The 27255-nt window shown below is 38.2% G+C and overlaps 2 protein-coding genes across 4 annotated transcripts in view; both read left to right on the top strand.

The window, feature by feature from the left end:
* LOC136857634 (ankyrin repeat domain-containing protein 39-like) overlaps window positions 1-27255 on the top strand; it is a 203324-nt gene that overhangs the window by 132288 nt on the left and 43781 nt on the right. The gene's annotated exons all lie outside the window — the stretch shown is intronic.
* Window positions 1-27255, top strand: part of LOC136857635 (uncharacterized) — a 161047-nt gene that overhangs the window by 130071 nt on the left and 3721 nt on the right. The gene's annotated exons all lie outside the window — the stretch shown is intronic.

Consider the following 27255-nt stretch of genomic DNA (forward strand, 5'->3'; position numbering starts at 1 on the left):
CTTACATAGTCAATCAAATTTTTTTTTTTAAAACATATTCTACACTTTACTGAACAAATAGTCACTGAATGACAGTTTTGTTGGTTGATAAAGTGATACAAAACAAAAACAAAAAAAAACTAAAGAAACCACAATGAAACGTCAAATGACTAAGCGCTATTATCTTAAATTATGGCAATATATTTAAAATATCAGTAATTTTGACACATAAACAAGAAAATTCACATTTTTATCTTCATGATAGTACCGGTATGTAATACTTTACATTTCACAGGAAATGTGTTAGTGTAAATATCTCAATCAATTTTTGGTGCTTAGTTAAGGGATGCATAAACACCATCCAATTTATGTAAAACTCTTACTGAATTTCTGGGCAAAGTTATTTTACTTTAATTATAAAGTAAGAATATATTCAGTCTTGGTTAATAATTAACTGGTCACCGAGCTCGATAGCTGCAGTCGCTTAAATGCGGCCAGTATCCAGTATTCGGGAGATAGTAGGTTCGAACCCCACTGTCGGCAGCCTTGAAAATGGTTTTCTGTGGTTTCCCATTTTTACACCAGGCAAATGCTGGGGCTGTACCTTAATTAAGGCCACGGCCGCTTCCTTCCCACTCCTAGCCCTTTCCTGTCCCATCATCGCCATAAGACCTATCTGTGTTGTGCGACGTAAAGCAACTAGCAAAAAAAAAAAAAAATTAACTGATCAAAGTAGGTAGTATTACAAAATTGAAACTCATTTCTATAGTTTCCAAATAGGTAACTGTTTCAGCCGGTACAAAATGGCCAGCTCAAGTGAAGAGCAAGCATTAACTGTTCTGTCAAATTTACCACAACAGTAGTTCATTTTATAATTGAGTATCAAGGCGCCTTCGAGATCTCGTTGCAGGGGAGAAAGACAAATCAACAGAGGACAGACAGTCTCTTATTTCATACGAAAAAAGTACCAGGTGGGTCAGTGAAAGTATACCGTGAAACATTTTTGAACATTCTTTGTGTTTCAAAAGCAAGAGTGCAAAACAACGCACGTCATCTCCACAAGACTGGAAATATTGCTAAGGAGAGAAGAGGTGTTGATCGCCAGACGATGAAGAATGAGCCCAAACGGCAGGAAGTAATTGCTCATATAAAAAGGTATGTTCCAACTGAGTCACATTACTGCAGGGAGAAAAGCTGTCGTGTGTATTTACCTGCAACTCTCAACATCAGAAAGATGTGGCGACATTACAATTCCATGGTTACTCCTGAAAAGCAAGTCGCGCAGACTTTCTTTTAGGAACATATTTAATACAAAATTTAACATTGGATTTTGTTCCCCAGAAACAGATGTTTCTTCCATGTGCCTCAGACTTTTGGAGCGGATCAAAACTGAAAAGTGTGACGTTAAGAAAGCTCAGCTTATGGATCAAAAAAGACTTCATAACTTTAAAGCAAACAGTTTCTATTCACTACTGAAGAAAATGCAAGACAACCTTCTGCCATTGCCTTTTGACTACCAAAAGAATTTACCCTTGCCAAAAATACCTACTACAGTATTGCCTATTACAGTAGGCAATTATACCTATACAATTTTGCCACTGTAGTAGGTGCCTTTAAATCAAGGTTAACCTCTAATGTCTTCATGTACATTTGGCTTGAACATGAAAGTAAGAAGGGGTCAAATGAAATGTGTTCAGCTCTCTACCACCGTTTGTGCCATACAGACATGAGCAACGTACAAACTTTGAGATTAATTGCCGATGGATGCCCTGGGCAAAATAAGAACACAATAATTGTCTCAGTGCTGTGTCACTGGATGTACAAACATGTGCCAGGAGTAAAGAAAATAGAAGTTATTTATCCTGTAACTGGACATTCATTCGTGCCTCCTGATAAGAGATTTTGGGCTCATCAAAAGGTAACTGCGGAAATGAGAAGTGATAGTTCAGCCATCAGAGTACCATAACATCTTGGAACAGTATGGGACCTTCACATTCTAGGTAGAGACTGGGAGTAGCTGACTGGAAAGGAGCCATTCAGAACACCACAAGACCCGCAGTATCTGGAAAGGAGCCATTCAAGACATCACAAGACCCGCAGTATCATTCCCCTTCCAAATAACAAAAGTAAAATGAGTGATCATCATCCTTGGTCCTCAGAATGCTATAAAAGTCCCAGGGGAGCCTAATTATAATTCTGAAATCAACCTACCAGTGGACGTATGCAAACGTGGAAAACACTTTGGACAGATAAACTCGAGCTGCATTATGAACACGGTTGTGCCTGTTAATTAAAAGAAACTGGAGAATGTTTCAAAACTCCTCGAGAAACACTATGGTGAGTCCTGGAGGGAAATTGAATCCCTGTCATGGTACATGATATTACTAGGTTCCAGCGGGTCAGGGACATCAGTTGAATCGGAATGCCTAGCAGGAGAGGATGAAGATATTGTTCCTGATATGATGTACTAAGTGCGTTGCAGTTTGTCAGTTGTTACATCATGTACCTTCAGAAATATTAAAAGAAATTAAAATTGAATATGCAGTTTTATGTTCACCCCATATCCTCTCCTCATGTACAACTAGTCGGTTTCAAAACTGTCCATGTCCATTTCACTTTCATGCAAAAATGGCCCTTCAGCAAAGTCAGATGCAAAACTGCCCAAGCCCATTTTTTTGTCAATAGCCAAATAGTTTTGTACTAATCCATACATATGTATACAACATACAGTGTAGGATAGTGTGTATTTACCAAGTGAAAACAGCTTTTCCACTTTTTCTTAAAACTGGTTATGGAGGACATGGACAGTTTTGCATCTAGGTGACTCGGTTACTTATTAATTAAAATATAATCATCATACTATTACTGCACTAAGGATTTAATATTATTTGAGCACAATAAGCCAGTTACTGCATTTGTTACTTTACTCCACTGGAACTGCCAAGGACTCTTTGTCACTGTTGTTGCTGTCGTCTTCAATAGAAGTTCAGTCCTCCTTTCATTTACCAGTTGATTGCACTGGTTTATTTTGACCTAATTTTTTGAATGGTAAAACACATTATAAAAGTTTAGTTTAGTGTCAATTGCCAAAAATTGAGTTCCTGATTGTTGCAACCCTTCAGTGATATTTCTTCTACTGGATATGTTAGGAATTGTGCTTTAATGACTGCACGAGTGACAAGAATGGAAAAGATGAGAAATGAAAAAGTTAGATGTACATTGATGACATAATTCTCTGCACCCAAAATAGTCAGTATTCCCACCTCTTGTATGCCGACGACCTGAAAATCCTGAGGGAACTGTCTACTCCTGATGATTGTGATGAATTACAGACTGTTCTCAGTTTGTGTGGTGACTGGTTTAAGAAATGGAATTTTTCTCCCAATGTTAAGAAGTGCCATACAATTTCCTTTTCATTGCTAAAGAAAGGAATGAACACTCCCTATACCATCCAGGACCCATTGGATTGTTGCTACAGGTCTCCCCACGTAATTGATTGCGGAGGAATCAACTCCAGTATACAGACTCTGGTGTAGAGTAGTTGACTTGCAGTCTGTGCAGTGAAGTGTTCCCCATCAAACATGCCTCGACGACAGAGAAGAGCACTCTGTCAACAACTGTCGCCATTTGAGAGGGCTCGGATAATTGGGCTGTGTGAGGCTGGATTATAGCTAAGGACTGTCGCTGCACATATTGGCCGACAGGCATCTATGGTACAACGTGTATGGCAGCAGTGGTCAAATGAAGGTACCCATACTTGTAGACCTGGCACAGGCCCAGCGCGACAAGACAACTGTGAGAGAGGATCGCCGCATCATTCGGATGGCCTGGATGGAACCCCATGCAACAGCACCGCAAATTCGAGCAGCTGTGCTACCCCACGTTACACAACAAACAGTTGGTAATCACCTGCGTGCAGCTGGCTTACGAGCCCGTGTCCCTGCAGAAGGTGTTCCATTGACCCCACAACAGCGACGTGTAAGGCTGGCCTGGTGTCGAAAGTTCGACGTGGGTCGACGAATGGCATAGGGTCGTCTTTAGTGATGAATCGTGCTTCTGTCTTGCCCGCAGTGATTGCCGGAATCGTGTGCACCGACGTACTGGGGAGAGGAGCTGCCCATATCTTATTGTCGAGAGGCACACACGGCCAACACCAAGCATTATGGTCTGGGGAGATATTGGCTTTAATGTGATATCACAATTAGTGCTTGTTGAGGGCACTATGACTGCTCGACAGTACGTTGATAGGGTACTTAATCCAGTGGTTGTCCCTATGATGGCGAACATTGCTAATGAGATGTTTCACCAGGACAGTGCCAGAGTTCACACTGCATGCATCTCCAGAGAAGCTCTCCACGACATCACAACCTTAGAATGGCCCGTCAGATCCCCGGACCTCGGTCCTATTGAGCATGTGTGGGACATGATGGGTCGACAACTGGCCAACCGTCCTCAGCCACCCACAACTCTGAAACAACTGACCCGTGCAGTGCAGCAAGCATGGGCCACAATTCCTCAGGAAGCAATCCAGGGCCTTATTGACTCCATGCCTCAACGAATTCATCAATGTATTGCAGCTCGTTGTGGGTACATTCTGTATTGATTGTTGTCCAAACTTGCAGTCAGAGGGACCTGAAAGTGTAATCATCGAATCATCCTGCATGTGCAATTGCAGCAATGCGGCAAGACTCCTTCTGGGTGTTGCAATTTCCATTTTCTTCAGTGTACATTGCAATCGGTTTCTCAGGTAAGAGACCTAGGTGTTATAATAGACTGTAAACTAACCTTCCCTGCTCACATTCAATCTATTAAATCTCGTGCTATGCGTACCCTAGGCATTCTTTACATGTTAACTGAAATTAATGATATTAACATCCTAAGATTATACTTTGTCTCGTATGTTCTCCCCATTGACTTTTGTTCCCCTATTTGGTCCTCATCTGCTATCACAAACATATCTCAAACCGTATTTTTAACTTTTTCACTTTCATTGTTGAGACTTGCAATCCTGTTTTTAAGAACAAAACTAAATCGTGACAGTTTGAACTATTTGGGTATACTTCACCTGGGAAGCCGTTTACAGTTCTACGATCTATGTTACCTCTTCTTCCTTAGAACTTGCAGACACACTGTTTCAGAGCTAGGATCGCTTTCATAAACCTTATCTGTTTCATTACCATCACTTTTGGTGTTCAAGTCCACTTCCTCCAACGTTTTACACAACCACGAAATTATCTGATCAGTGGATGCGATTATCACTTGTGTAAATTCACTAACAACAATCACAATATAGTAATTTCACATTAAATACACGCATAAGACAAACCTTGACTTCTTACAATGCGCAAAATTCAATAGCACTGTTACTCGCTACAGAGTGCACCGCTCACCAGACATGCACTGTCGCACCTAATAATGGAATAAAGTTCTTCCTTTTAAAAAATATTGGATGCAACTGACACCTCCCCTTCCTAACAATCTGTTTGAAAGATATATAGAGTTTCAAAAGTAGAGGTCTTGTAATATTCCAACAACAAGCAATATACTACGGAGGTGAGCGCCGCGCTCACCATGCGAATAAACACAGGTTAAGACCAGAATATTCACTTGCTCTCAGGTGCAAAACGTGCCATAACAGCAAGACGGTAAACCTTTTTCCTTGTGTACCTGACCCCCATTTCTTCAAGATCTTGCCATATTGATGTCAGAGAATGATTCTGCCTTACAGAGTCTCAGATAAATTATTCAATTTTGCAGCAATTAACAAAATTTCCAACCGTTTAATTCTTAGTGTGGAGTTTCTTATTTTCCTCAATTTTGTCCTAATAGTGGACCAAAATTACTTCCGGAAATGTATATCAATACATGTCACCAAACTTCTTCCATCTATGTTCAATAGTTTTTATATAATGAATACAATAATATATTTTTCTCCAATAATTAGAACAAGTTAATACACATTGATAGTTGTACCTTCATTTCCAGTCAAGCTAATGTTTTCCTACAATCATATAATTTCTGTTATCACAGAATAATAATCGTTATCTTATTTCACTATATCTGAAACGGCAGCCATCTTGTCGGACCTAAATCCTAACTAAATGAAAGGTTTCAACGTGGTTTTGGGCGACATGCTTTAACCTGCATTATAGCTTAACCATGGTAAATGGAAAATGACCTATACAGTGACAGAAGATTGGGGGGAAAAATAGTAGATTACAAGAGAATACAATTTTATGAAAGACACTGTACCTAAAATGCACACATTCAACGTTCCATTCTTCACATGATCGATTATGGTCAATTTATTGTTCTCAAAGTATGGTTTTCTTTATAGAGTATGGTTTTCTAAATGTGACATCATAGCAGCTGCACCAAACTCAAGATTTAACTAGGAGATTGTGTGACAAAAGCTAAAATCCAACACTGTCTCTTGTTTTGTAAGTGCGAGTGCAGGCAAACAAGTGTAAGTTGTTGAGGGCGATGGGAGAAGGTCATTTTAACTTTCCCCTGTGTACACTAAAGCTTGGCCAACTGTTCACATCCCATTATTTCTGTGAGTAGACAAGCATGCAGTTTCTAAAACCCCTTCCAGTCATCCCCTTAAATTTCTCTTCAGCACAAAGTCAATAACAGTTATAGTTTGTAATGCGGAATCTCTATGCAGAATGCTATTGGTGAAGGTTTTTCATAGGCATACTTTGTACCACTTTGTACGACTTTGTCTGAATCCACAATAAATCAGACCGCGTTTAACTAGACTTCCACTGTAATTTATCCTATAGGAAGCATATTATCTCTGTGTGTTAAATAATGGCAAGTGCTAAAAATGTTGTTCATAGTGAAGGGAGAGAAATAGCAACAGTGCGTTCACTATCTACTTGCCCTGCTCTCTCTTCACACCAGCTGACGGAAGTAGCACTTATATCGCTTAGCTTCCAAGGTTTTACTTCAACCTATCGCGCTATATTACAATCTTTCAATATCTTATGCTCTTCACTGTATGTATGGGTCCCATATTACTTCATCTGCAAAGGCAATAACTTTGAATATCCTCATTTTATCAATCTGTTTACCTCTTCACATAATTTCATCCGTTATGGTGATGAATAAAGGAAACAGCAGTACATTATTTTATATACATAGTGTCTCTGATACATCAGTTTTGCAGAGTAACTTCTAGTCCTCTGATTTTTAATGCTGCAAAGGCACAAGTGAAGAAATGTCTATGTTCAGACTGTGAGTGAATTTCTTCTGGGAGGGCTCATCATCAGTCATACATGGTCATTCTTTCGTGTACAAAGAAATTGTAGTACTTATCTGAATTGTGGAGTGTAGTCTCATGACTTTTTTCTGATGTTGCATAGATATTGTAGCTTTTTCTGTTATTGGAAAAGTCCTTTTTAACTGTGCAGAACGCCCAGTGACATCTGTTTCTGTAGCAGTTGTCGTTATCAGAGGTGCCAACTATTACGGATTGTCCGTAATTATTACAGATTTCACCTCATGGTTACGGAATTACGGTCAAAGGGCAAATTATTACAGAAAAGCTGACATCACGAAAAAATAATTTTGTACAGAAAAAAGAAAAGAAGGAAAAATTTTCAATCCTTACGAGCCTTTCTCCTAAATTGTCCTCGTTTCATTGCTTGTGAGTTGACATCTATACTTACTCGATCGTGATTTCCTTTTGCTACCCATAAGCATTGTAAAATTCATTATGAATGAAGGAACTCTGGCGCTGCTCTTCTCCACTATAAATTCTTCAGTAATGTTGTATTTTACTGTGTTAATTGTACCTGACAGTTGACAGAAAGATTGAGAAAGAAGTGAGGTCTACATTAAGCGTGTCGGCACTGGAAACGCGAATGGTGAAGAATTCATAACTAGGTATTTTTTTATTTTCCACCTTGTCAATACATTAGTTGCTTAAGGCAACTTATTGGTTAAAGGTGGTACATGTTTCGTATATTATTAACTAACATCTTCATCCACATAACACTGTTTAGATGAAAAAATTTGTATATTGACAAAGTATCAATGCTTTGAGAGAAAGTGTCCTTAAATATAGCATAAGAAGATTAATTGACAACATTAAAAACAAAATACTCATAAGAAAACATATAATGTATTTTTTACAATTGAAAGCGGTTGTCAAGAAAACTCTTGTACAATAGTCCATAGAGAATGTCATGATAAATATTATTTTCTTCAAAAGTTAATGTTAAAGATTTAAATTTTTTAATTATACATTTTTAGTAACTGTTGAAATGAAGAAATCTAGGTTTCATAATGTGGCTCCTATTACTATTGGAGATAATAATATCACTAATTTCTAGTTGTCAATTATTTTTAAACTTGCTTTCTTCTGGAATAGTATCTCTTGTCTTTTTTACAGTCTTCTGTCTCGTGTAGTAGTGATGTGTTCTTTCTTGTTCACGTACTTGAGGAGGTGGAGGAGCGGGGGGGGATATTGCATTAACTTCGTTTTTTTGTTACCTTCTGCTTCAAAGGGTGAGGCACACGTCGTAGGGCTATCTGGTGGTGGAGAGATTCCAAGTATTTTTTCGTAATCTTTTTCAAGTATTTTCAAATACACCAGAATTTGATCATATAACGGGTTCTTATACTCTATAGCCTCATTAAGGTTATCATTTTTCTTACCAAGTTGGTCCAGATGAATGTACAGATGTTCATGTGTGTTCATTAGGCTGCCCTTTTTAATTTTTTTAATTTTTTTTATGGTGGTGATGTCTTGTTCTATGTTGGTAAATTTATGACTTCTTGTAGTCATGTGTGTTCCCATAGCTGAGAATCTTCTATGTTTTTCAGCATTCACATCTTCTAAATATCTTACTTTGAAATTGCGGCCCGATTGTCCTATGTATGTATTCTTGTACTCAAAGCATGTAAGTTTATAAATTCCCGAATCAAAAAAGTTATTTTTCTCAGGGAGATTTACTGTATTATGGTTAAAAATACTCTGTTTCATGTTATTGGTGGAGAATGCGATTTTGAAAAAATTTCTCTTAAATAAATTTGTTATTACATGTATATTTGGATTATTATATGTGAATTTGATGTATTTCTCAGTTTTACTAGGTTTGATTGCTAATTTAGATTGTTGCTTCTCCGAAAATGTATTAATTATTTTATCCATTATGTTATTGTTGAAAACATTCAATAGGGCTTGTTGTCAGATAAAAATAGTTCTTTATTCCTTTCTGATACTAAATGCTCTATTAACGCAACTATAATATGCTAATCTTTTTTGTGCCTCAGGGTGTAACTAGTTGTTCCTGATAGTGGTCGGTGTGAAAGTGGATTTTCTGTGTATTTTGAAAGAAAATCCTTTTTCTTCTCGTTGTGACGTCTAGAAAATTGTGATTTTTCTTCTTCTAAAGTGAATTTTATATTGGAATTCAAATTATTCAATATGTTTTTTAAAAAATTACTGTCGGTGAGTCTGTTATCTATTATAGCGTAAACATCGTCCACATATCGTGTCCAAAAATCCAATCCCTCTATCTGATTAATAATAAAAAATTAAAAAATAAATCTTTAACATTAACTTTTTAAGAAAAGAATATTTATCATGACATATTCTCTATGGACTATTGTACAAGTGTTTCCTTGATAACCGCGTTCAATTGTAAAAACGAATTTTATGTTTTCTCATGAGTATTTTGTTTTTAACCCATTAGCGCCTTGCGTTGCCATATGGCGACAATTTTCGCACCTTTTTCTTTTAATACTGGTGGCAACAAGAAATAATCTGGAAGATTGTAGAGTCATCCGACAGTTAGAGAAGAGTGTGTAGAATCTAGTAATCATGTTTATTTAATTTTAAAATCTATTGTTGTGACACAAAGACTGGTGGACTCTTGTTTATTCTAAGATTCCTGCAAAATGGCTGCCGGCTTCACGTAAGAAGGATATAAAATCTGTAAGTGAAGTTCTTTCATTGGATTATGTTTACAGTACAGTTCTGCATACTTCATTATATATGTTGTAAGCATTTGAAACAGTACGGGCGCACAATGCCGCAGTAGTGCTTGTTGAATCATTAGCGTTGCCATATGGCAACGCTAGGCGTTTATACTCAGTAAAATTGCTGCAGCTGTCAGATTATGATACTTTATACTGATTCATACATCTTCATTGCAGGAAGGGATTTTCCCTTTTAGAAGCACTTGATATGCTACTGACTGAAGATCTCGATGGTGATATTTTTGTGGAACCGCCCTATGTAAGTGTACTTACAGATGAGGGCTCCTGGTGATGAAGATGATGGTGGGCTTATTGATAATCTCTCTCTCTCGACAGTTATGTGTCAGTGCTGAAATGAATCTTGTAAATAATGAAAGAATCAGGATTAGTTACGATGGTGAAGGTGTGTTACCAGAGGACGAAGTGCCTTTTCTGTCTACTGATGCAAGATCTGTTTCAATAACCGATGCTGCGAAAGAGCGGATAACTGATAGAGGAAATAATAAATCAAATAACAAACCAAGATAGACCGATGGGGCTGATTTCAATATTGGGTGACTTTTGACATTTCCGGAGCGTAGTTATAGCAAGTGAAAATCCATGACTGTTGTTGACATTTTTGAATTGTATACAGATAACCAGCTGATCGAACATTCAGTTCGAGAGACTAAAATGTATGCAGTGTTTTTAAATTGTACGGACCCACAAATAACTTCTGATGAAATTCGTTGCTTTATCGCCATACTTTTCATTTCTGGATAGAATAGGTTGCCCTCCAAGCGTTCTTATTGGGACACACAGGATGATATGAAGACAGTGAAAGATTGTCATTCTTTACCTCTGTGGTTAATGCGCAAGCATTGAGGGTGGGCTTTTATATGCCTCCGAAAATATAGACTGCTGTAGTTACTCTATAGTTTGTAACTGCATCGTAAGTTCTTTGATTCTTCATTTTCTTATTTTTGATTTTATTCTATTGTTCCAGTGAGTGTTTTATTTTGACAGGCAACGAACTGTACGTACAGTATGTGTCTATGTACTGTAAACAAATATTTTCTCCTTTGTCAGTAATTCTATTTTTCTTTTTGCTGTGATGTGAATAAAAACTGATATTCCATATTCTTACAATAAATAATGCTAAGATATTTCAACATTGTTATTGCACGGAAAAAAAAAAAAAACACTTTACAACCTAAATTCGACTTTCAAAACTCAGTTTAAAAATAGGTGGTACAAGCGCCTAGCGTTGCCATATGGCAACATCAAATATCTTATGACCTAGCAATTCCAAAATTCTGAAACTTGTTTTGTTAGTTTATTTGGTCTCAAACATGCGGCAAAACACAATAAGTAAGCTACATACATACATACATACATACATACATACATACATACATACATACATACATACATTATCATTATAGACTGTTATGCCTTTCAGTGTTCAGTCTGCAAGCCTCTGAGAATTTACTAAACGTCGCCACAATCCTCGATTTGCAACTAGTGTTGTAGCTTCATTTAGTTCTATACCTCTTATCTTTAAATCGTTAGAAACCGAGTCTAACCATCGTCGTCTTGCTCTCCCTCTACTTCTCTTACCCTCCATAAGAGTCCATTATTCTCCTAGGTAACCTATCCTCCTCCATTCGCCTCACATGACCCCACCACCGAAGCCGGCTTATGCGTACAGCTTCATCCATCGAGTTCATTCCTAAATTATCCTTTATCTCCTCATTCCGAGTACCCTCCTGCCATTGTTCCCACCTGTTTGTACCAGCAATCATTCTTGCTACTTTCATGTCTGTTACTTCTAACTTATGAATAAGATATCCTGAGTCCACCCAGCTTTCGCTCCCGTAAAGCAAAGTTGGTCTGAAAACAGACCGAAAGTTAGTTTTGTCTGGGAGCTGACTTCCTTCTTACAGAATACTGCTGATCGCAACTGCAAGCTCACTGCATTAGCTTTGCTACACCTTGATTCAATCTCGCTTACTATATTACCATCCTGGGAGAACACACAACCTAAATACTTGAAATTATCGACCTGTTCTAGCTTTGTATCACCAATCTGACATTCAGTTCTGTTGAATTTCTTACCTACTGACATCAATTTAGTCTTCGAGAGGCTAATTTTCATACCATACTCATTGCACCTATTTTCAAGTTCCAAGATATTAGACTGCAGGCTTTTGGCACAGTATGCCATTAAGACCAAGTCGTCAGCATAGGCCAAACTGCTTACTATATTTCCACCTAACTGAATGCCTCCCTGCCATTTTATACCTTTCAGCAGATGATCCATGTAAACTACGAACAGCAAAGGTGAAAGATTACAGCCTTGTCTAACTCCTGTAAATACCCTGAACCAAGAACTCATTCTACCATCGATTCTCACTGAAGCCCAATTGTCAACATAAATGCCTTTGATTGATTTTAATAATCTACCTTTAATTCCATAGTCCCCCAGTATAGTGAACATCTTTTCCCTCGGTACCCTGTCATATGCTTTCTCTAGATCTATGAAACATAAACACAACTGCCTATTCCTCTCGTAGCATTTTTCAATTACCTGGCGCATACTGAAAATCTGATCCTGACAGCCTCTCTGTGGTCTGAAACCACACTGGTTTTCATCCAACTTCCTCTCAACGACTGATCGCACCCTCGCTTCCAGGATGCCAGTGAATACTTTGCCTGGTATACTAATCAATGAGATACCTCGATAGTTGTTGCAATCCTTCCTGTTCCCTTGCTTAGATAGGTGTAATTACTGATTTTGTCCAATCTGAAGGTACCTTACCAACACTTCATGCTAATTTTACTACTCTATGAAGCCATTTCATCCCTGCCTTCCCACTATAGTTCACCATTTCAGGTCTAATTTCATCTATTCCTGCTGCCTTATGACAGTGGAGTTTTTTTTTTACCATGTTTCCACTTCCTCAAGCATAATTTCACCAACATAATTTTCCTCCTCCACATGAGCTTGGCTGTTTGCAACACCACCATGATGATTTCCTTTTACATTGAGATGATGTTCAAAATATTCCCTCCACCTCTCCAGTGATTCCCTGGGATCTATTATGAGTTCACCTGAATTACTCAAAACGCTGTTCATTTCCTTTTTCCCTCCCTTCCTAAGGTTCTTTATTACTGTCCAGAAAGGTTTCCCTGCTGCTTGACCTAGTCTTTCCAGGTTATTACCAAAATCTTCCCATGACTTCTTTTTGGATTCAACAACTATTTGTTTTGTTCTGTTTCTTTCATCTACGTACAAATCCCTGTCTGCCTCGGCCCTTGTTTGGAGCCATTTCTGATAAGCCTTCTTTTTACGTTTACAGGCTGCTTTCACTTCATCATTCCACCAAGATGTTCGCCTTTTCCCATCTTTACACACAGTTGTTCCTAGGCATTCCCTTACTGTCTCTACTACAGCATCCCTGTATGCCACCCATTTACTTTCTATATCCTGAACCTGCTTACTGTCTACTGTTCGAAACTTCTCACTAATCATATCCATGTACTTCTGTCTAATTTCCTCATCCTGGAGATTTTCTACCCTTATTCGTTTGCAGACAGATTTCACCTTCTCCACCCTAGGCCTACAGATACTTAGTTCACTACAGATCAGATAGTGGTCTGTATCATCGAAAAATCCACGAAAAACTCGTACATTCCTAACAGATTTCCTGAATTCAAAGTCTGTTAAGATATAGTCTATTATGGATCTGGTACCCCTAGCCTCCCATGTGTAGCGGTGAATAGCCTTATGCTTGAAGAATGTATTCGTAACATCTAAACCCATACTAGCACAAAAGTCCAGCAAACGCTTCCCATTCCCATTAGCTTCCATATCTTCTCCATATTTACCAATCACCCTTTCATATCCTTCAGTTCTATTCCCAATTCTCGCATTGAAATCGCTCATTAGCACTATTCTATCCCCATCTGCACCCTCACATGGTGAAATACACGGACACAATTCTTGTCCTAATTCCTCCAACTGACAAATCTACCCACATCATTCGCTCATTTACGTGCCTAACAGAAATTATATTGCGTGCAATGGTATTCCTGATAAAGAGCCCTACCCCAGACTCTGCCCTTCCCTTTCTAACACCCGTCAAGTACACTTGATAATCTCCTATATCTTCCTCTTCTCCCCTTACCCGAATATCACTTACTCCTAGCACATCCAGATGCATCCTCTTTGCTGACTCAGCCAGTTCTACCTTCTTTCTTCCATAAGCCCGATTAATATTGATAGCTCCCCATCGAATTCCATTTCGTTCGCCAAGTTGTTTCCAAGGAGTCCCTCGCCTGTCAAATGGGAATGGGACTCCATTACTCCCATAGGTCCGAGGCTTGCTTAAAGTGTTCTGAGCTCGGTAAATTCATGAAGCAGGATGCTGCCCTACTTGCACATAGTCCAAGTGAGGATCTCTCCTCTAATGAGTTATGGACCACCGGTGAATTGTATAGTCCTAGCCGCCTGAGCACAAGGAGAGCCACGACTCAGAATATGTCCGACATGCCCACTCCCATTCCATAGCAACTGGTATCCCGACTCTCAGGACCACTTACTAGGCCACTCAGCTGTTGCCCATGGTTCACGAACTAGGACGTGACTACAGTAACCCACAAACATGAATCATATAAGTAGGCAAATCTCATAAAAAAATTAATTCAGGCGCCAATGGGTTAATGTTGTCATATGATCTTCTTATGCTATTTTGAAGGACACTTTCTCTCAAAGCATTGATACTTCGTCAGTATACGGATTTTTTTCATCTAAACAGTGTTATGTTGCTGAAGAGGTTAATAATATATGAAACATGTACCACTTTTAACCAATAAGTTGTCTCAAGCAACTAATGTATCGACAAGGTGGAAAATAAAAAATACTTAGTTTGTATCTGTTAAAGTGCGATACGGACCATGAAGTTTATTTTATGTATTGTTCAGAAGACAAAAATGTCATCACAGTGGGAAGGATACTTCAAGAAAAACTACACTGAAAAGCAGCTGCTGCGTGAGAAACCAGCTACAAGGTATGTTTTATCGCAGGAAGCTTCCATGGCTTTGATTAAATTACAGCATGGTGTAAATGTTATTGTGTAATATGAAATACTTTCGAATAGATTGCTAGAGGGAAGGGCAAAAGGGATGTCATTATAGAGAAGGAAGGAGCATGCTTTGGACTTGACTCTAAATTTTTCTCAGGGGCGGAGGATGATTACTGATAATCCACTTCAAATGTTGGCACCTCTGCGTTATTTAAAATACAAACAAATTTAGATTGTGTGTGATTTTTTAGAATCATCTTTGAAACGAGATTATTACCTATACTGGAACTTTATTACAAGATTGTAAGTATTCTTTTTCTTCTTTTTTTAACGATATCTTCATACAACTCTTTTTTCCAATTTGCTTTACGTGACACACTCGCAGATCTGTCTTACGGCTACATTGGGATAGGAAAGGGCTAGGAATAGGGAGGAAGCGTCCATGGACTTGATTAAAGTACAGCTTGGTGTGAAAATGACAAACCACTGGAAAACATTCTTCCCGTTATGAGTTGACAATACGACCTGAAGTGAATGAAACATGAACTAATAAAAGTACAATTCATGTAAGTACATAATAACATATTGACAAAAAAAAGAATACTGTCCAAAACGAGAAGGGCTGGGCATCAAAGGATGGACCCTGCTCAATTTCCCTAAACTGTTCGTATCCAATCTTGTACGAGTGATGTGTCCGTCCACCCTTTTTCTCTTGGATGTCAACGTGGATTCCTCAGGGAAATTTTACTTTAGGCATAGTTTTTCGTTTTAGAACAACGCAAGATGCAAGCTTTCTGCCATCGGCTATTACAGCGGGCATTGCAGTACAGCATTCTTTTTCGCTTCCGGTCCATTTCCGGATGTCCGTTTCTCATCGATTGTTCTACTTTGTGGCATAAGGAAACTAACTGGTGTCTGACCTCAGTTCCTGTTTGAGAGAGCAAATATTCCTTCACTTAACACTTCTTAATCACAAAACGATGAAAATCATATTTGGTTGACATCATTTGGCATTTTTGGCCTAATATTGTTCTTCATCATAGAGAAAGTCCGTTTATCTTCATAATATTAACCATCCAACCTCAGATAAGCTTCAAATCCGAGACACCAATTCCATGTGCAGCAGCTGTTTCTCGATGCTTTAAAATACATTTCGTGAGATGTCATAATCAACGTTGCATATCAAAATCGTATAGTTAAGCACTTGCCACTTTTTGGTCCACGAAATGCTATGTGAGACTTGGTCACTTGAAGCGCACTTCTCTGTTATTGCGGTAGCGTACATTACATTCGGACACCGAATACTTGTGGCCCGCTGCCCTATTCTCGTATGTTTCAGCGTAACTGACCACCGCAGGTTTATATGATGCAGTATTACTCGAATACTTGCTCACTGTGAATAACAATTTTGAAATCGTATAAAACGCATGTCCCGTACCTAAAATACTTGTAAATTATGTTTGTACCAGACTGGAGTAGAGCGTTACTAGTCACATCTGCGCTGATTCACCCACTGAACCAAGGAGAATGATTGCACTGAACTCATCATCATTAGTCGTTGTGCTCAATACTGAGCGTCATGACATATTGATTTTTATTAAATTCTGTTTACCCATTTTCTCGTGGCTTGGCATTGATATGGACTTGGCAACAAAAGTACAAATTCATAAATATCCCTGTTATCATAGCTGGTAAGGTAAAAATGTATAATGAAAGTTTAATTGCAGCTAATGGCCATATAAATACATATGAAGTCTTACAATTCTGTTAAACAAAACTTTGTCATGATTCATGTCTCTTTCTACTGGAAATGGCATGGTATCTAACACATGGCTTCCCGCAACAAGACCATACACAGTCTGAGTCAGGGTGATCAACGTTGATCTTCTGCATAACTTATGGTGGAAACCATGCACTGCAAACCTAGTCACAGTGTGTCGCAGCTCATAATTTGGTCGTTTCCAGTCTTGCGAGAACATCACATCAGTGGTAAAGAAGTCATTCCACCGGGCGAGTTGGCCATGCGGTCAGGGGCATGCAGCTGTGAGCTTGCATCCAGGAGATAGTGGGTTCGAATCCCACTGTCGGCAGCCCTGAAGATGGTTTTCCGTGGTTTCCCATTTTCACACCAGGCAAATGCTGGGGCTGTACTTTAATTAAGGCCATGGCCGCTTCATTCCAACTCCTAGGCCTTTCCTATCACATCGTCGCCATAAGACCTAATCTGTGTCCGTGCAACATAAAGCAACTAGCAAAAAAAAAAAAAAAAAAAAAATTCGTCCCAGATTTCCACTCTCTCTTTGCTGATAAATCTTGTAGAGCATTAATGTAGCTGGAAGTAGCAGCTTAAACCGTAGTTCTTCTATGTAGTATAATTCCTTGGTTAGCACGTATAGAAGATGGGATGGTGTGAATTTTGACAAACAAAGGGCCTTTCTGAGAAAAGCTGATTTTACACTTTTCGATATTTAATAATTGTTTCTTTGTGAGATGTCTCCAGATATTTTCTAGAGCATATGTAACGACTGGTGATACCTTCATATTGAACAGCTCAATAGCTGTTTTGAGGGATAATTTGCTGAACTGCTTTATGTCATTCATTGATTGTATTGCTGCTTTTACCTTGTCTTTCACGTGTAGGGCAAATACATTGCCCTGGCTTTGGAATGTTACGCCTAGGTATTTAAACTTGGTCACAGGAGATACCTGACGTGACTTGTATAGAAAGACTGCTTGCTTACGACCTGTTCCAAAGGACATCAACACAGTCTTTCCCTCGTTAACCCCATATCATCCGCGTAGATGTACATTTACTAATAATAATAATAATAATAATAATGTTATTTGCTTTACGTCCCACTAACTACTTTTACGGTTTTCGGCGACGCCGAGGTGCCGGAATTTAGTCCCGCAGGAGTTCTTTTACGTGCCAGTAAATCTACCGACATGAGGCTGTTGTATTTGAGCACCTTCAAATACCACTGGACTGAGCCAGGATCGAACCTGCCAAGTTGGGGTTAGAAGGCCAGCGCCTTAACCGTCTGAGCCACTCAACCCGGCGATGTACATTTACATCGGTCCCTCAATCCTGAGGATCGTGATCTCTGAAGATATTTCTTTGTACCCGTTTCCATCCTCCACGTTCTTCTGCTATATGTGTAGATTGTATGAATGATATCTTTGTTGCATGTTTAATGCTATCTGTCCAGCGTATAGGTGCTCGCCCACACTCCCTCTTTCCAGGCATGTTTCCCAAGATTATGTGCTTTTCACGGCTTCCTTCTCCACGACGCCTAATATGACCAAAGAATTGGAGAATCCTCTGTTGACATTTTGCCGATAACCTGGCACTGATGTTCAGCTCCTTGAGGATGGATTCGCTGGTTTGAAATGCTGTCCAAGGAATGTGAAGCATTCTTCTCCACATCTCAAATGAGTTGATCTTATTCAGATCTGAAGCTCATAAAGTCCACGTTTCAAAACCATTTCCCTCGTTTTGGAGTAGTTTATTTCTTTCCGCCCAGTTTGTCAGTTGATTGAAGGATGTTTGAAGCGTTTCCTGTGATGTTGACGTTAACACCATATCATCCGCGTAGATGTACATTTGCAGCCTATCTGGATTTTCCGAGTAAACGGACTGAATAACATTTGCTGTGGCTATTATGAATAAAAGGGGACTCAAAGAGTCACCCTGCAGAACTCCCAATATTCTGTCTTACAGGTTTCAAGTGAGAAAGACCGTCATAAAGTTGTCTTTTTGGAATATTCCTAATGCTCCTACATAGAAAATTCTGATCACCGACCAAAGTTTCCAATTTCTCTATGATTATATTTCTATTGATAGTATCAAATGCTTTTGTGAAATCAATGAAGATGGCATGTAGTTTTCACTTGGGCCTTGACAGGGCTGTCTATATCTTCCTGGAGACACTGGATAGCCTGAAGAGTGGACCTACCCTGTCTGAAGCCAAATTATTCGTCTGGAAGAAAATCCTGCACTAAAGTTGAGTGCCTGGTAGTTATAAGTCCAGTCATTATTTTAAAAAGTGAACATTCTAGGGTGATTTCTCTATAATTGTTGGGGCCCCCAACATATCCTTTACCGAGCTCGATAGCTGCAGTCGCTTAAGTGCAGCCAGTATCCAGTATTCGGGAGATAGTAGGTTCAAACCCCACTGCCGGCAGCCCTGAAGATGGTTTTCCGTGGTTTCCCATTTTCACACCAGGCAAATGCTGGGGCTGTACCTTAAGACCACAGCCGCTTCCTTCCCACTCCTAGCCCTTTCCTGTCCCATTGTCGCCATAAAACATACTGTATCTGTGTCGATGCGACGTAAAGCAACTAATACCAATATAAATGGTCCGTTATTGGACATTATAAATTTTCCAGCTAGCTCATTCTTGGTTGCCAGCGTTTCGCCCTCGTGTGCTAGGGCGGGCTCATCAGTTGGTACCTAGCACACCTACCAATAAGCTGGAAAATTTATAATGTCCAATAACGGACCATTTATATTGGTATTATAAATTTGCTCATTCAGGACAAATATTTCAGATTCCCTATGGGAATCAACATCTATATCATCAAGTAAAGCAACTAGCAAAAAGAAAAATCTTCTTTACCTTTATAGAGCATTTTCACAGATTTTCTCCAATTTTCGGGAATGTATCCTGTTCTCAGACATTTGTTGAAAAGGTCTGTTAATTATCCCGCTAACGCTGCGGCTAATGCTTTTATATGCTCATTGAAAGTAAAAATGTTTAAGACATAAAAAATCGGAAATTTAATTCTATATCGATAGGAGCACTAATAACATGAATTTGTGAAAGTTAAATTTTAGGCCTTCCCCTAAACTGCCATTTCACTTGGTGTGAATAAAATGATTTCTCCTAGATTGTGATGGCTCATTCCCCGACTTTACATACAGATTTTCATTAAATTTTCTTCAGCCATTTTCTCGATGAGCGTACAGACAGAAATGACGGAGAATTAATAAGTGCATTTCCTTGTTACTGTGGACACCATCAATACAGAAATAATTATTAAGTTGAAAGAAGATATGATGGTCAGACTTTCAATATTATTAAAATAAATGTAAGTTTTACATTCCTACTTAGTTATAATTGGTACCAGTTTCGACCAGTATTCTTGCTCATCATCAGCTGATCACAAATAAATATAAAAGACAATGCACAGGTAAATAAAATGTGAAGTTTAAACACTTCCGTAACCTCAGTAACCAAAGACTTGTTTTTTCCAAATGTATATAGTAGGCTGGGATGTAAATATAGTGTGCAACTTTCATTTAACTCAAATGCTATCAGGTCATGGTAAATTCAATGCTTACTTCGAGCGATTCAAAATTCCAACACAAAATGGCTTGCTGTGCTTCTGCACTGAAGACATTCAAACTGTAGAACACATTCTGTTCAACTGTTCTGCTTTTAAGAGAGTACATTTTGAACTTAAGATGCATTTGTTAACTTGCATTTGCTATTTTGAAAAACCACTAAAATTAATATTTTATAAAAATTGCTGCACCTTTCAATTTTCAGAATTTATTGATTATATATTTAAACATAAATAATTTGATATTGTCTGCTTTTTAGCTGTTTAACATATGTTTTCTATGTATTATGATCTGGTATTTTACTGTAGTATTACGGATTGTTCATATCATACTTTTATCTTTCCATTTCTGTTCATGTCTATTTTGCTGTTTACAACCCTAAAATACCTAATGGTAAAATAGGGTTCACAGCACTTTGGAGATTAAATAATAATAATAACCGTGAAGAAATTTAAGAGTAAGGTAAAAGGAAATACATTGTTTTAGGAAATCGATATTAATTTTGCTTGGTTAGCATAATCAGTAAGAGGTAAGAATTCTTTTTAAATTCTGAGCAATGTACAGACAAAACTCTTATTTTATATACCTTATATAGATTTCATTTTTGAAGAATTATATATCCAATACCTAGGTAAAAATTCTTACATACAGTTTGTTAGAAATTTTGGATATTTTCTGTAAGAATATTAGGCCTACACAGGCCTACTTTACTCTCTCATTCGTCTTAATAATCCAAAATTTCATGACCAAATGTCTTATAATATCTGTACTCTCTCTCTGTGTTCACATAATGCAGATAGACATTGATTGATATGGTCCCAAAAAGAGTTGATAGCCTACTTTGTAAATGGAGTATTCATCATTATATCTAAAACTTTGAAGAAATATTATTATTATTATTATTATTATTATTATTATTATTATTATTATTATTAATATATTATTATTTTTCCTTGAAATTTGAACAGATTGCTGAAGTTTAAAAATAAACATATGGCAAAATAAAAACACACCTCTGTAGTTATGTCCTAGTGCGTGATCCATGGGCAACGGCTGAGTGGCCCCGAGAGTCTGGATACCAGTTGTTAGGGAATGAAGTGGACATCTCAGGCACATTCTGATTTATGGCCCTCCGGGTGCTCATGTGGTTAGGACTCTACAATCCATCGGTGGTTCCTAACCCATTAGACAAGAAAACCTCCCTGGGGTTGTGTGTAAGAAGGGTAGCATCCTGCTTGTCAGAATTTTCACCAAGCATACTCAGAATGTTTTAAGCAAGCCTCGGACCTATGGGAGTAACGTACAGTAGTCCCCACTTCCATGTGACATGTCGAGGGACTGCTGGGAAACAATCTGGTGAACATAATGGAATTCAGTGGGGAGTTATTGATGATAATGGGGCTTATGGAAGAAAGTAGAAATGGCTGAGTCAGCAAAGAGGATGTATCTGAATGTATTAGGAGTTAATGATATTCAAGTAAGGGGAGATAATGAGGAAGAGGTAGGAGATTATAAAGTTTTCTTGGCAGATGTTGTAAAAGTAAGGGCAGAGGGGCAGGACTATTCATCAGGTATATTATTGCACATAACATAGTTTCTGTTAGGCACATATATGAGCGGTTGATCTGGCAGCTGGAGGAATTAGGACAAGAATTGTCTCAGTGTATTTACCATGTCAGAGTGTAGATGAGGAGGAAGTTAGCATTGAGTGACATCATAGTCAGGGTCATCAGCAAGAATAAGGTTGTGCTAACGAGCGATTTCAATGCGAGGGTTGAAAATAGAACTGATGTATACTGGAAGTGATCGGTAAATGTGGGTAAGATATGGAAGCTGGAAGGTGATGGATAAATGTGGGGAAGACATAGAAGCCAGTAGGAATGGGAAGCGTTTGCTGGATCTCTGTGCTAGTATGGGATTAACAGTTATGAATACATTCTTCAAGCATAAGGCTATTCACCGCTATATATGCTAGAGTAGGGGCATGAGATCCGTAATAGACTATATCTTAACTGACTTTGTATTCAGGAAATCTGTTAGGAGTGTGCAGGTTTTCCAGGGATTTTTTGGTGATTGAGACCACTATCTGATCTGTAGTGAACTAAGTATCTTCAGGCCTAGGATAGAGAAAGTGAAATCTGTCTGCAGACAAATAAGGGTAGAAAATCTCCAGGATGAGGAAATTAGAAGTACATGGATATGATTAGTAGAAAATTCCGAACAGTCGACAGTAACTAGGTTCAGGATATAGAAAGAGAATGGGTGGCATACAAAGATGCTGAACTAGAAACGGCAAGGGAATATCTGGGAACAATTGTGTGTAAAGAAGGGAGAAAGCAAACATCTTGGTGGAATGATAAAGTGAGAGCAGCTTGTTAGCATAAAAAGAAGACGTATCGAAAATGGTTCCAAACAAGGACTGATGCAGACAGAGGAAAGAGGAGATAGAGGAAAGAAACAGAGCGAAACAAATAGTTGTTGAATTCAAAAAGAAGTTATGGGAAGATTTTGGTAATAACCTGGAAAGGCTAGGTCAAGCAGCAGGGGAAACCTGAATCTTAGGGAAAAAGGAAATGAATATTGTTTTGGGGTAAATGAGGTAAACTCGTAATAGATCCCAGGGAATCACTGGATGGTGGACAGAATATTTTGAAAATCTTCTCAACATAAAAGAGAGAACTTTCTGGTGATATCGCGAACAACCGAGCTAATGGGAAGGACAACGATGTTGGTGAAATTATGCTTCAAGATGCAGAAAGGATGGTAAATAAACTCCATTGTCATAAAGCAAAGGGAATAGATGATGAAATTATACCTGAAATGGTGTAATACGGTGGGAAGGCCGGGATTAAATGGCTTCATAGAGTAATAAGATTAGCATGGAGTGGTAGTAAGGTACTGTCTGATTGGACAAAAACGGTAATTGCACCTATGTACAGGGAACACACAAGTATGAAGGGTGAGTTTTCCACCTAATCAATACTTTATTTTACAAAATGTTTAGTATTGTTTACATTAAAACAGTACCGGTTTCGACCTGTAAATAGGTCATCATCAGCTGTTGGTGAGCCAGATTAATAACAGTTGTACATAATAACAACATTACTAAAATGCCACATATTCCAAAAATTGTATAGCTGAGGTTAAAAATAGGGTATATAGTTCTTAGAGAATAAAGGGTCACTGAGGTTTATGGGACTCCAGCATGCCAAAGCCCTTCATTGTACCATATGTATATATCTTGTTTGACGTAGTGTTGGCAACAGCATAGACATTTGAGTGAGACTCCAAGTCAAAACTCTATAATTGTACCATATGTATATATCTTAACATTAGTATTATATTAGAATATAAGACATTCTTGTTTAATTAGTTTTTAGTAATGTTCTTATTATGTACAATTGTTTTTAAGCAGGTTCACCAACAGCTGATGATGACCTATTTACAGGTCGAAGCTGGTACTGTTTTAATGTAAACAATACTAAACATTTTGTAAAATAAAGTATTGATTAGGTGGAAAACTCACCCTTCATACTTGTGTGTTTAAATTATCAATACGGACAATGAAGCTGATAGATTATAGTATGTACAGGGAAAGTAACAGGAAAGATTGCAACAACTATAGAGGTATCTCGTTGATCATTATACCAGGCTAAGTGTTCATTGGGATTTTGGAAGGGAGGGTGCAATCAGTGGTTGAAAGTAAGTGGGATGAAAACCATTGTGGTTTCAGACCACAGAGGGGCTGTCAGGATCAGATTTTCAGTATGCGCAAGACAGATGAAAAATGCTATGAGAGGAATAGTTACGTTTGTTTCTTAGACCTAGAGAAGGCATATAACAGAGTACCAAGGGAAAAGATATAACTTTATTACAACCACATTGGTCACTATTTGTAACATTACTGATTCTGCTTGCCTCACAATTGGGTGTAATTTGTAATTTAAGCAATTGTACTAAACTTGAGCTTATTTGAAATAAATAATCATGATTTGGGTGCCAGAGGTCACCAGAAAGAATCTTTCAAATTTAGATAGAGCATGATAAATGTTCTGTTCTCTCCCAGGGCAAGTATATGAAGCTGTGTACTGGAATTTCTGCTACGGGCCTTACATGACCCTCTGAAAATGATTAAATGGGTGGGAACTGCACCAAGGTTATCTTCAAATTAAACCTCCACAATGATTTGGAATAAACTAGCTATATTGTAACATGACAATCCAAGTAGATCCATTTCATTGAACCCTTGTAACAAACATATGAACAACCCTTCAGAATAGTGTAAGCAGCGGTGAACAATGACAATGGCAAAACACTAGTAATTTGTACAATATACACAATTTTTAGAGATTTTTTCCACCATCATGCAGTATCCTGATAGAGATCAGATCTTTGTTATACTATACTTTTTTTACTCACTCAGTGATTTAAATGATTTAAAAAAAAAAGATACAAACAAATGATCTCTTTCACAAGACTTATCTAGAAACCAGACTATAGACTGTAGCAGTCCAACAGTACATACAAGCTAACAGCCAGTACCAATAGATACTGTACCTTAGACAGCCTAGGAACACTGTACCAACAGGTAGCACATAAGAGATACTGGTCCTCGTCAAACCCAGACGTATGAGCTTCCAACGTCCCCCTCCAACTTGTCATGATGTATACAGCATAAGTTTGAGCTGTCCTATTTGGAGAGTGTGATTTCCCGCGCTTATGAGACTATTCTCTAAAGAGGTCATTCTGCGAAGACACACCTTGAAATTGTAATTTTGGTCCATACCATGCTGATGCAATCATCCTAGCTGAGACTGTAGATGCAGAAGTGATTCATGTAAGTTTCCCATGTTATGCTTATTGTCTATAAATAGCTCTTTTTTCCCAAATACTCTACACATATAAACAGTATCTATTATGTACAATTTTCCAACTTCTTCGCTTAACACATGAAATGAATAATTTTATACAGTTGATAGATGTAACAATAATTGTAATGCAGAGGTGTGACATTGAGGGGTCTAACTGCAGAAGTCTCCTTCTCCACTTTTTGAAATTTTAGGAAAATGAGAAAAAACTATTAAATAAAGTAAAATGCAATAATGATGTTCATTTTTAATTTCCCTGTGCAGAATATGCTCAAAATATGTGATATAGCATATGTAGAGAAGGATTAAGGCAATCAAAAGGCAGTAAAATTGCTTTAAATGTTGGAGAATGTGACTTGTGACCAAGAACTGGAGAATGTCAGTTTTGACATCAAGAAAATGCAAAAAGAAAACATTTATGGTGTTCAAACACACAATGATCTAATGACAGGAAAGCTCCTAATTATTTACAGACTGTTCACATATTTCTGCATCATCTGATGGTACTTCAACTTGTACTCCATCCAAAACTTGTTTATAAAACTGCAAATCTAGTCATTTCCATAATATTTCTGTAAAAGAAAATCAATGTACTAATCCTTCTGGATTTTTCTTACACAGTTAACTTTGAAGACGGTTTTGAGTCTTAAAGTGCACAAACTTTTCTCTCACTTGGCAATACTTCTGGCACAGTGTTTAAGATAGCTTTTCAGTCTGTATGTTGTCTCACCTTGAACTAAAACAGTGGTTGTGTCATTAAGCATGCTTTTAGTAAAGTATAGCTATTTAAGGACTGGATTTCAAAATTCCAGGAAGCAACTTGACTGTCATGCCGATATATTCATTCAGCCTAGTAATGATTTCATGTCTTCTGATTTCCTTTTCAATATTTCCATATACCTGATCAGAAGGTATAAAGCTGTGTACACCCCCTGTGGGTGGGGGACGCACAAATACACCCACGGTATCCCCTGCCTGTCGTAAGAGGCAACTAAATGGGGCAACCAAGGGATGATAAAATTACAACCATGACACTATTTGTAATTAGTACCACCACGTGGGGAATACCATGGGTCGCTTATACTTGCGTGTAGTACAACTATGTTAGGTACACAATAGGTTTATGATTAGTAGGAATAGAGTGCGTTGGCGGTTTTTGCAGTACCTGGGTTTGGTACCCCTATATGAGCAACACCATGGTTCTGCCTTGCCTGTGCTTAGTACCCACTCTGTGAGGAACACCACGGGATAGTGTGGGTCTGTGTTTAGTGAGGAAAGCCATAGGTTTGCGTTGCCTGTAAATAGTGCTGCAGTATGCGAAACACCATAGGTCTGTGTTACATGTGCGAATTTCATTACCTGTGCATAGTACCATACTGTCTGGAATACCTGCGAGTCTAAGCTACTTTTAATTAGTACCGCAACATGACACATAGCATGGTTCTATTTTCCTAGCGATAAGTACCATTATGAGGAGCCGATGACCTGGATTTTGGACCCGTTTAGACTACAAGCATCATAGAGTCAGTGTTGTGCTTTAGTAATACTATAGTTTAACGCTAATTTTCTGGGAATGTGGGGCATTGCGGGTCAGATCCACTGATTGTTTTAATTTCATATCATTCTTCGTCCTCACGTTTTCGAATTCTGGTCAGTGGAGGATCATGGATTTTTAAATTGTCATATCATTTTGTCTCATTTCGTACCATTAGGGGCTGATGACCTAGATGTTAGACCCCTTTTAACAACAAGCATCATCATCATCATCATCATCAAAGCTGTGTACATTCATAAGAAAAACAAACTGAGCCTCACTGATGTGATTACGTACATTACAAAACCAGTTGCAGACCCTGGTTATCAAAGTTGTATTTTTTCTTCTGACACCCACACCCATCACTAGAAAGTCTAATAGCATATAAGGGGTCAGATCACTATGATTTAGACAATCAAACAAGCATGACGATATTTCATTTTCCGACCACATATAAGCAGTTATATTTT

This window comes from Anabrus simplex, chromosome 1 (genome assembly GCF_040414725.1).
Source record: "Anabrus simplex isolate iqAnaSimp1 chromosome 1, ASM4041472v1, whole genome shotgun sequence".
NCBI lineage: Eukaryota > Metazoa > Arthropoda > Insecta > Orthoptera > Tettigoniidae > Anabrus > Anabrus simplex.